Source organism: Sminthopsis crassicaudata, chromosome 6 (assembly GCF_048593235.1).
Source record: "Sminthopsis crassicaudata isolate SCR6 chromosome 6, ASM4859323v1, whole genome shotgun sequence".
NCBI lineage: Eukaryota > Metazoa > Chordata > Mammalia > Dasyuromorphia > Dasyuridae > Sminthopsis > Sminthopsis crassicaudata.
Genome location: NC_133622.1, coordinates 27087598 through 27097937, shown reverse-complemented (window position 1 = coordinate 27097937; position 10340 = coordinate 27087598). Strand labels below are relative to the sequence as shown.

At 42.0% G+C, this 10340-nt stretch overlaps 1 protein-coding gene across 2 annotated transcripts in view; it reads left to right on the top strand.

The window, feature by feature from the left end:
* Positions 1 to 457: 457 nt before the first annotated feature.
* ARAP2 (ArfGAP with RhoGAP domain, ankyrin repeat and PH domain 2) overlaps positions 458 to 10340 on the top strand; it is a 209265-nt gene continuing 199382 nt past the window's right edge. For both annotated transcript variants that reach the window (XM_074276137.1, XM_074276136.1), the window contains exon 1: positions 458 to 657. The gene's annotated coding sequence lies outside the window, so the exon portion shown is untranslated. The remainder of the gene's footprint in view (positions 658 to 10340) is intronic.

The following is a 10340-nucleotide window of genomic DNA, read 5'->3' as shown; positions in this document are numbered from 1 at the left end:
TCTCTTCCATTCCTTTTCTTTCTTCTTTCCCTCCTTTTTCGTCTTCCTACCCCTCTTTTCTTTCTCTTCCTTCCTTTTCTTGTATCCCTGTCTCCCTTCTTTCTTCCCTTTTTCAGGTGCAGACAGAAGCAGGGGACAGGTTTGAGGTGGACTTAAAAACCTAACAGGATCGGCGTTGGGGCGGCCGGAGCCCCGCAGCGCCCAGCGGGGCTTGCCCTAGCCCTGCCCGGGGGTAGCAGGCCCATCCCCGCCCCGGCCCAAGCCCCGCCCCCACGGTGAGCCCGGCTCCCGAGGCCCTCGCCCCCGCGGATGAGCGGCTTCCCCACTGGCGTATCTTCCCTCCCCCGCGGCGATCGGCGGGCGCAGCCGGAGCGGAGGCCGCGGAGGGGGCGTGTCACCTGGCCGGGGCGGGGCGCGGGGCGGGGCTCCGGGGCGGGGGGCGCGGCTCTTCCGGGCTTGCGCTGGCCGCCTCTCCCAGGTGCTGTGGGGCGTCCAGGTGCGCGCCCCGGCCCCGCTCCGGGCTCTGACCGCGCCGCGCGCCCGCAACGGAGCCACCCATTAGGAAGAGGCCGGGAGCCGGGAGCCGGGAGCGCGGGGCCCCGAAGCCGCGAGCCTCGAGCCCCGGGACGCCTGCGCCCGACGTCCGCTCCGACCGCGGTAAGTGCTTGGAGATCCCCCGCCTGGGCGCTGCGCACTTCCAGACCCAGAACCTAAAAACTTTTCTGGCGCGTGGGCCCCCTCCCTCCCCTCCCCTCGCGGCGTGGGCGGCGTGTCCGCGGCCTCTGATGGACAGGGGGGTCCGAGCCGCGGGTCCCGAGCTCGGGGAGGGTCCGAGCCGCGGGGTTCGAGCCCCGGGAGGGTCCGAACCGTGGGAGAGTCCGAGCCGCGGGTCCGAGCCCCGGGAGGGTCCGAACCCTGGGAGAGTCCGAGCCCCGGGAGGGTCCGAGCCCCGGGAGGGTCCGAGCCGCGGGTCCCGAGATCCGGGAGGGTCCGAGCCGCGGGGTCTGAGCCCCGGGAGGGTCCGAGCCGCGGGGTCTGAGCCCCGGGAGGGTCCGAGCCCCGGGAGGGTCCGCTCCGGAAGGGTCCGAGCCGCGGGTCCCGAGATCCGGGAGGGTCCGAGCCGCGGGGTCCGAGCCCCGGGAGGCGCCCTTCTGCCGCTCCCGGCAGCTCCCCCCTCCCCTTGTAGATTTCACTCAGGGGAAGGCTGGTCAATTACCTTTCCGGGCGGCAGTTTGACCTTCCCTGGCGAGAAGGCGAGGCTGGGCACGGGAAGCGGCGCCTTGTGCAGACTTGGGGCGCCGCTGGCCACGCGAGCCTTTGCCTTCTCCAGTTGTTCTCCTAATAGCGCCCTACGCTAGGACCCAGAATTGGGGCGATTCCAGGTTTTCTTTTTTCCTTTATGGACATTTAAACACCATTATTCCGCACACTTTTAAGTCTTACTTTATTGTACAGTGGAGCAAGGGCCGTTGATGAGGAGGAACATGTCCGGAGAGGATCACCTCCCTAGCTGCCGTGTAATGGGATCCCCAAGTTGTTAACAGGAGCTTCCCTGGGATGTGGCCGCTTTAGCCGCCGGATCGCCCTTGATTTTGTTGGTCGTGAGAGAAAGAAATGGATTTGTGTTTAAAAATAAGCCTTTTTCACAGTGTACTTTACATTTGATGCTATTCTCATTCCTAATTATAGAACTGTACTTACAAGGGCCGAATTGATTTTTTCCCCCCACTTAAGCACTTTCTGCCCACACTGGCGTATTGAACAGCGCCCAGGAGTCCTTGGAAGCTTGAGGTCAGACTTTTTTTTTTTAAAGGAAGTCCATTTATTTATTTATTTATTTTAAATAAAAAGAGAATAGCAGTAAGTATTTATTTGACCTTTATGAACTCACTAGAGAAAAACTTTTAGAGCAAAAATTGGATGAGAAAAGAGGCTATTTCATAATGTTTAAAAAGTGGGTCGTGAAAGTAGGATATAAATAAACTCCGGTGGAAGAAGCACATATTTCCAGTTCTTTTCTCATACTTCGAATACGCCGACAAACCAATTATCTTGGATTTAAATTTAAAGCGTTAAAGTTTTGGTTTGTGGTCCCCGACAGGGCTTTATTTAAACTAAAACATAGCTCTTTAAAACACATTTATGTGCGTGTGTTTACATGTTTGTGTTTTTCTGCTTCCTCCAGAGACTGGTCATTTTTAATACGAGTTGGTTTACTATACTGATGGTAGCTTAATAATCCAGTGATAGTTTTCCCTTAATGACTGTCAGCGTCTAGACTAAACCTTTAATAGGTATAAGAAAAATGATGTTGGAGACACTGTAGGTGAAATTTGGAACTCAAAGTCCTGTGATGGAATCTGCGCTTCCATTAGTGAAGAAAAATTGTTGTTAGGCCCTTGAAATTAGGGCCCGGATGTAAGACTTGAAGGTGGGCTGCCGTTCCCTGCCCCACCCCCACTTTCACTTATGACCCTTGCTCCATGGGATCTTATAATGCTATAATTTGTTTAAACAAGCAGTGATCGCCTTTCCATACAGAGAACTAGCGAGCACCGTTTTTGAACCAGTCATCTTAATCAAAGATGCTATTAAAGACGCACATTTAAAATATTCACTGCTTGAAACCATACTTCAAGTGGGAGTTTCCTTTCCTAGGGAGTGTGCCTTACACCCAAATCGCCCTAGCTCTAGCCCAGTGGTCCTCACACTTTTTAAATAGGGGGCCAGTTCATTGTCCCTCAGACTGGGAGGGCCGGATAGAGTAAAACAGCCCCTCGGCCCATTTGCCAGCACCCGTTGGGCCGCCACGGGCCAGTTTGAGAACCCCTGCACTAGTTGATTGGCCGAGCCCAGTTGGTTTGACTTGTTCTGATTGGCTCAGAGAGAAGTAAATAGCACTTGTTTTGGCCAGAAACCCAGAGGGTTTGGCCTTGCTCAGATTGGCCTTTCTGTGCCTCATGTCTCACCTAGCCTGAATCACTCATTGGGTGTTGACTCAGTCAAACTGAGACCTGGAAAAACAAAACAAAACAAAAAAAAACTTAGCTTCAAAAAGCCAAGATCTCCCTGGTCATCCAGGGCCATTGCTCATCCTGATCCATTTCTGGCCTGGGAGCTAGGGCTCTGGAGGGGAAAGTGAGACTTTTCCGCTCTCACTTCAATTCACTTGGCATCAATTCCCTGATGTCACGGTCCTCTTCCAGAGTGAAGCCCAAACAACAGTTACTCATATTACATGATAGAATTTCCTTCTGGTTATTACCCAGATAGCCAGATCTAGTGATTTTATAAGGTTTGGCCAGTAAAGCTTGTTCCTTTTTGGTTCTTTTCAAGGAATATCTGAAATTTTTGTGTTATTTCAATTTTTAAAAATATTTATTCAGATTAAATCTGCATTTGTGGAGAAAGCATCCTATTTCCTTATCTCTAATTAAAATGATACTGAAACCATTATTTTATTCCTTTCCTTACCTCCTTTCTACCCTCTAGGTCCTCTAATCTTTGATAGTAATCAGGGAGTAATAAGAACGTGATATATGTATGGACAAGAAGAAATGTAAATTTGAGGCTTAAGTGAATTCCTTGACACTTTCTGTTGCCATTGATCGTCAGTGTTCAGCAACAAATTTCTCCCAGTACATTATAAGTGGTTATCTGAGAGCTGAGAGAAGATCCTAATCTCTTTTCCCTTTGAAGCCTGTTCTGGGAGAGGGGTGTGTGTGTTTGTAGTTTAGTGTTATTTTAGTCTGAGGCATTAATATTGAAGCAGGATGGGAAGATAAACAATTTTTAGAAATTTTAATATCTCCAAAAGTTCAAACACACAGGTGTGTGTATATATATATATATATGTATGTGTGTGTGTGTGTGTGTGTACATATACACATATACACATCTCTATATATGCATGTGTATATGTATATGTGTTTATATATTTTTATATATGTACCTATATAAAATTATGTCTAGATATTATATATTACATATTATGCTCGATAAAAGAAACCATTCTCAGCCTCATTTCTTACTTTAATCACTGAATGATTGGTTGCCTCAGTCAGTGAGACCTGTTAAAGATATTAGCTTAAAAATGCCAAGGTTTTTCACTACATTAGTGACCGTCTCCAGTGGTCCTGATCCATGTCTGCTCACTGCACCTAAGTGGTTTTGGAGGAGAAAGTGAGGCTAGTGATGATTTTGTATAAATTTAATTCACTTGCCAGTCATGTCATCACCTCCCAGATGTCATGATCCGGTTCTAAAAAGGATAAACAACGTGTGTGTGTGTGTGTGTGTGTGTGTGTGTGTGTGTGTGTGTAACATTCAGATCGATGCACAAGATTGAATATAAAGAGGCTGAGAACTTGTAAATGGAAAAAAGTTCTCATATTATCACTGATGCTTCTTTCAGACAAATGAGCACCAGTTGATTCATAAATGCCAGATTGACGGTGCTGATTAAGTTGTAGATGGTACTCAAGCCAGTCAATACCACTGGCCATCAAATCCATCACTAGAAAATAGAGATTTTGATGCCAAACAAGATATTTGAACTTCAGAGGGGTAAATTGCTTCTAGTTGATAGTGAGTTTTAAAAACAAAGTTGACACAAATTTAGTGTCCTCTGAGCAAACTATATTAGGGAACTTATGGTTTATGTAGGAAATGCTCACTTAGTACTTTACTGAAGGGCTGATTCAGTGGTTAGATTCAGATCTGGGGATATGGTAGTGTCTTGTAACCACTAACTACTTATTAAAAACCTACTATATTGTATACAAAGAAAAAATCCAAAAAATGATTCCTGCCTTCAAGATGCTTACATTTTATTTTATTAAAAAAATTTTTTTTCAATTGTATTTTACTTTTCCAAATACATAGCAAAGATAGTTTTGGCCATTGATCTTTGTAAAACCATGTGTTCCAAATTTTATCTCTTCCCTTTCTTCCCTTCCAAGACAGTAAACAATTCAATATAAATTAAACATGTTCAGTTCTTCTAAACATATTTTCATATTTGTCATGCTGCACAAGAAAAACAGATCAAAAGGGGAAAAAGCATGGGAAAGGGGAAAAAAAAAAGGGAAGCAAACAACAAGAAAGTGAAAACACTATGCATCCATCCACATTCAATGTCCATAGTTCTCTCTCTGGATACGGATGGCATTTTCCATTCCAAGTCTCTTGGAAATGTCTTGAATCACCTTATTGTTGATAAGTCCATTGATGGTTAATAATTGCATAATCTTGTTATATATATATAATATATAATATATGATATATATATTATATATTATATATATTATACTAAGTATAATATATATTATATATTATACTAAGAGAACACTGTATATAATATATACAGTGTTCTCTTAGTTCTGTTCACTTCCAAAGTACCAGTTTATGTAAGACTTTCCAGGCCTCTCTGAAATCATCCTGCTGATCTTTCTTACAGAACAATAATATTCCGTATATTAATTAATACATTAATTATACATTAATATAACATAATTTATTCAGCCATTCACCAACTGAGGGGCAGCCATTCAATTTCTAGTTCTTGCCACTTACAAAAAAGGCTGCCACAAACATTTTTACACATGTGGGTCTTTTTTCTCTTATGATCTCTTTGGGGTACAGACTGGATCAAAGGGCATGCACAGTTTTATAGCCTTTTGGGCATAGATCCAAATTTTTGTCCAGAATGGTTGGATCATTTCACAACTCTACAACAGTGAAGATGCTTACATTTTAACAGGAGAGACAACCTGTATGGAAAGAGGTATACAAAGTTATACATATTGTATATGTGAGTGTGTGTGTATGTGTGTGTGTGTGTAAAAATATACATACACACACACGGTACATATTGTATATACGATAAATATATACAAAATGCCCACTGTGTATGGACACTGAGGAAAATTCAGTTTAGATAAGATTGAATCCTTGCCCTCATGAAATTTAAAAGTTCAATGGGGAAAAATGACACTCAAAATAATTCATGCTGAATATTCCCAAGATTATTAATTAAATGTTTTATGTGTTTTGAAGGGAGATTGAAGAGTCTACTTCACCTAGGGGAATTGGAATTTTATTTGGGTTTTCAGGAATGAATAGGAATGACAATCAGGGAGTGAGTAGGGAAGATTTCCTCAACCAAGGGAAAAAGAGAAGCAGAAGAGTATGAACTATCTGAGGAAAAGGGACAGGCTAGTTGATCTCTCCTGGTTATGAATTGTGTGATAGGAAAAGAAGATATAGTAGTTATGTGGCAAGAACAAGGGGTGACCAGGCCCTGGCCCAAGTGCGCCATTGCTGCTCTCTTGATGAAGGAAAAAAAAACCAAGAGGATTTTCACTACATTAGATGCAGCCTTTATGACAAATTGTTGCAAAACATAGTTGACTGTCCCAGGTTGGACATGCAAGGATAGCTTGTGATCTGCCCCATTCTGAATCAGAGAGAGCCGGAGCCATTTGAATCTTTGAAAGTAACCTCATCTAAATGAACTTGTCTGTAGGAGAGAAAGAAGCATCAAGTAAATCCCTGCATGATGGTGTGAAAATATAGAACAGCAGAAATTCAGGGGTAAGTTTCACTTTGAAAGGACTTTGAAGTACGGATGACAAATATTGTTAGAGTTCTGGCCTTCCTAGAGCTTAATAGGAGCTAATAGAGCTTATAGTCTGCTGATAAAGTGCCCACTAAGTGCCAAGCATAATGCTTAGCTCAGGGTGTACATGTGTAGAAGGGCTTCTGTGGGTGCCCAAGGAGTCCCTGTTGGGAGAGTGAAGATAATTGTCACAGATATATAGAGAATATATATACCAAAGGAGAGTGGAATGGGGATGGCAGCAACATTTAGGCTGATTAGGACTCTTGAAGCAGGAGCTGATCCTTGAAAGGAGCTGTTGGGTCCATGAGGCAGATGTGACAAAGGGAACATTCTAGGTTATTTAAGGCAGCCCGTGTAAAGGCGTGAATTCTGGGTGAGATGGGGAATCCTGTGTTGAGAACCCCAAACATGAAGACTCTTAGCTGGAGTTTGCATTGTAGGAATGTGGGTGATTGCAGAATGAGTCTGGAGCAGGATCCTGATGGTCTGTAAATGCCAAAGAACAGGCCTTAAAAAGGGAATTTCTGAAGTTTGTGGAGCAGAGAAATAGGATCTGACTTGCAAATGCTTTAGGAATGTCCATTTGTTGACTGCTTGGAGGATGGATTGGGGGTTAGTGGAGCTGGAAACCAATTGGGGGGCTCTGGCAGGTGAGGGGTGCCACCTGGAATGATTGTGGTATGAATGATGGACCTAACTAACTTCTGGACCATATTGGGTTTTTTGTTGACTTTTTAGTAATTATTTCTATTGACTCTCCAGAATAGTGAAGTGACCTGAGGTTATACAGATAGGAAGTGAAAGAACCCTTTAATTAGAGGCCATTGACTGCAAATTTAAAGCTTTTTCTGCTGTGTCATATATTTGATCATGGGAATTAAAAAAAAAAAAAAAACAAGCAATAATAACAAAATATCTTTCATTTAACCAAATGGGGAAGTTAGTCTTTAAATTTGTGAATTACAAAGGCAATATTGGTAAATAGTATGATGTGACAGCACCCCTCCTTTTCTTCCCTCTTCTTCCTCCCCATAAATGAATTCAATCTTGGACCATATTGAGAGAATGATTTCTAGCAATAATCAGTCAATTAACTAATAATTATTTATTAAACATTTGCTATATATTAGGTACTCTGTTAAATTTTAGGTTTCCAAAGACTAAGAAAAATTAGTTCCTACCCACAAAGAGCTTATATTCTTTTTTTGGGATTGCTTTAAGCATTTATTTTTAAGCCTTTTAAAAAAATAATATTGGCTTTTTTCCAATTACATGTTAAGATAGTTTTCAATATTCATTTTATAAGTTTTTAGTTCCATATTTTTTCCTCCCTTCCCTTACCCCAATATGGCAAGCAGTTCCATATAGTTTATACATGTACAGTCCTATTAATCATATTTCCACATTAGTCATGTTGTGAAAGAAAAATCAGAACAAATGGAGAAAGTCACCAGAAATAAAAAGCTAATAAAGTGAAAATATGCTTTGATCTGTATCTGTTTGTATTTGATCTGTAAAATACATCTTGGGCCATGCAGCAAAGTGTCCCAAAGCATTTTCTATCATGAGCCTCTTGGAATTGTCTTTCATCGTTGTATTTTTCATCATGCAATTGTGTGCATTCTAAGTCTGTCCCTGTTGATCATTGCACAATGTTGGCTTTACAGTGCACAATGTTCTGGTTCTGCCCACTTCACTTTGCCTCAGATCATGTAAATAAAAAAGCTTGCATACTAATGGAGAAGCTCTTCCCTCTGTACTCTGCTCTGGTCAGATGACATTTGGAATATTGTGTTCTGAGTGTCAAAATTTTGACTAGATATTGTTAGTTGCTGATTGAATCTGTCAACCAGGATGAAGGTGATTTAAGTCTGTCATATGAGGATCCGGAGAACTGGGGTTTTTAATAATAGTTTTAGCATGTTTAGGTATTTGAAGGGCTGTCATGTGCATGGGGGCGGTATGCTTGTCCTGCTCCAAGGGGCAGAGTGTTAAGTGGAAGTCAGGAAAAACTTCCTCTTCACTGTCCCTAAGTAGAATGGTATGCTAATTGGAAGGCCTCAAGTAGCCTCTGAATGTTGGACCGGTTATCTGCTGAGTTCCTCTTCGGCTCTTAAAATATGCTCTTTTATTCTAACATCTATTCCATCATCCCTGTAGTTGGATGGTCAGTAAGTCTTAAGATTTGTTGTCTTGCATATAAAAATGCATGTCTTTTTTTTTTTTTTAAATAATATCATCCTATTTCTCTTTATGTATTATTCCTTTGCAGAGAGTCATCCTCTAATATCAAAGAATAAAAGAGAAAGAAGAAAAGAATAATTGTCAAAATTACTATATCATCTGAGTCTGGCAATATTTGTAATGGAGTCCTAGAATTTAAAAGAGCAAAGTGAGTTCAGTGATCATCTGGGCCAAATTGCCAATGTTGATTATCTAAGTGGATTTTTAAGTTTGTAGAAGGGTTTTTGAAATAACTTGTATCCTAGAAATCATGACAGCAGGTGAACCAATGTGAAAGGACCTAATCACAAAGTTAGTATTGAAGAGAGGATTAGCATTTTTATAAATGAAACAGTAAAGAGGTTTTTGGAGCTAAATTGGGCCTACATAGACCCAAATTTTGATCCCCAAATGGAGAATTGTGGGTTCTGGAATACTTTTAAATAAGTTTTTCTGGTTTCTGTTTGCAAATCCAGATTGTGTACTTTCCAGGTTACCCTGACTAAATTTTAGTGTTAAAATTGATGTCCTGGTTATACCTAGAGTGAAATGGAGTAGTTTCATAAGTAGAGTCCAGTGACATCGATTAGTACTGGAAGTGTACCTCGAAGTCTGGTTTGTAGATTATCCACGTATTAGACGTCTCTTCTCTACCTCATTCACCACACCACTCTTACGGACCCACTACCCTCTCCATTCTGCTTTCATGGGGACTAAAAAAATTGAACTCTTCTAATTACCCAATGATTAAAGCCTTGACTTCAAAGAGCTTCCAATCCAGAATTTAAAATACATTTTCTAACCTCAGCAAATTAGCTCAAAAACCAGATGAACTGCTTTGGCAACAATCATGAAAGAGATGGAAGGGCTATTAAAGCTGATGATATGAACTGGCACTTCATTGTTGAGATGGTATCTAAACCTAAATATTATCTACTTTTAATAAGGATTCTTCAGGGTGAGTGAAGGCAAAATTACAACTTTGGCTTTCACTTAACTAAGAAGAGGAAGGTATAAAATTTTAAATTATGAGAATAAGATTTCAACATAACAAATTATCTTTTTTAGAGATGAGTTATGGCTACCGAACAAGAAAATTCACTAAAATTTGACTTTTTCTTTTCTCTTGGACTATGCAGCAAAGTGTCCAAAACATTTTTGTCTTCCAATTATCTCATTTACTTGGAAGTATTTTCTTATTCTTTGGTGACATGACCAAAATTATATTTCTTGCTAGTCTTTCTGGTTTAAGATTTTTAATTTTAATTCCTTCCCTCCCTCCCTCCCTCCCTCCCTCCCTCCCTCCCTCCCTCCCTCCCTGCCTCCCTCCCTCCCTCCCTCCCTCCCTCCCTCCCTCCCTCCCTCCCTTCCTTCCTTCCTTCCTTCCTTCCTTCCTTCCTTCCTTCCTTCCTTCCTTCCTTCCTTCCTTCCTTCCTTCCTTCCTTCCTTCCTTCCTTCCTTCCTTCCTTCCTTCCATCCTTCCTTCCTTCCTTCC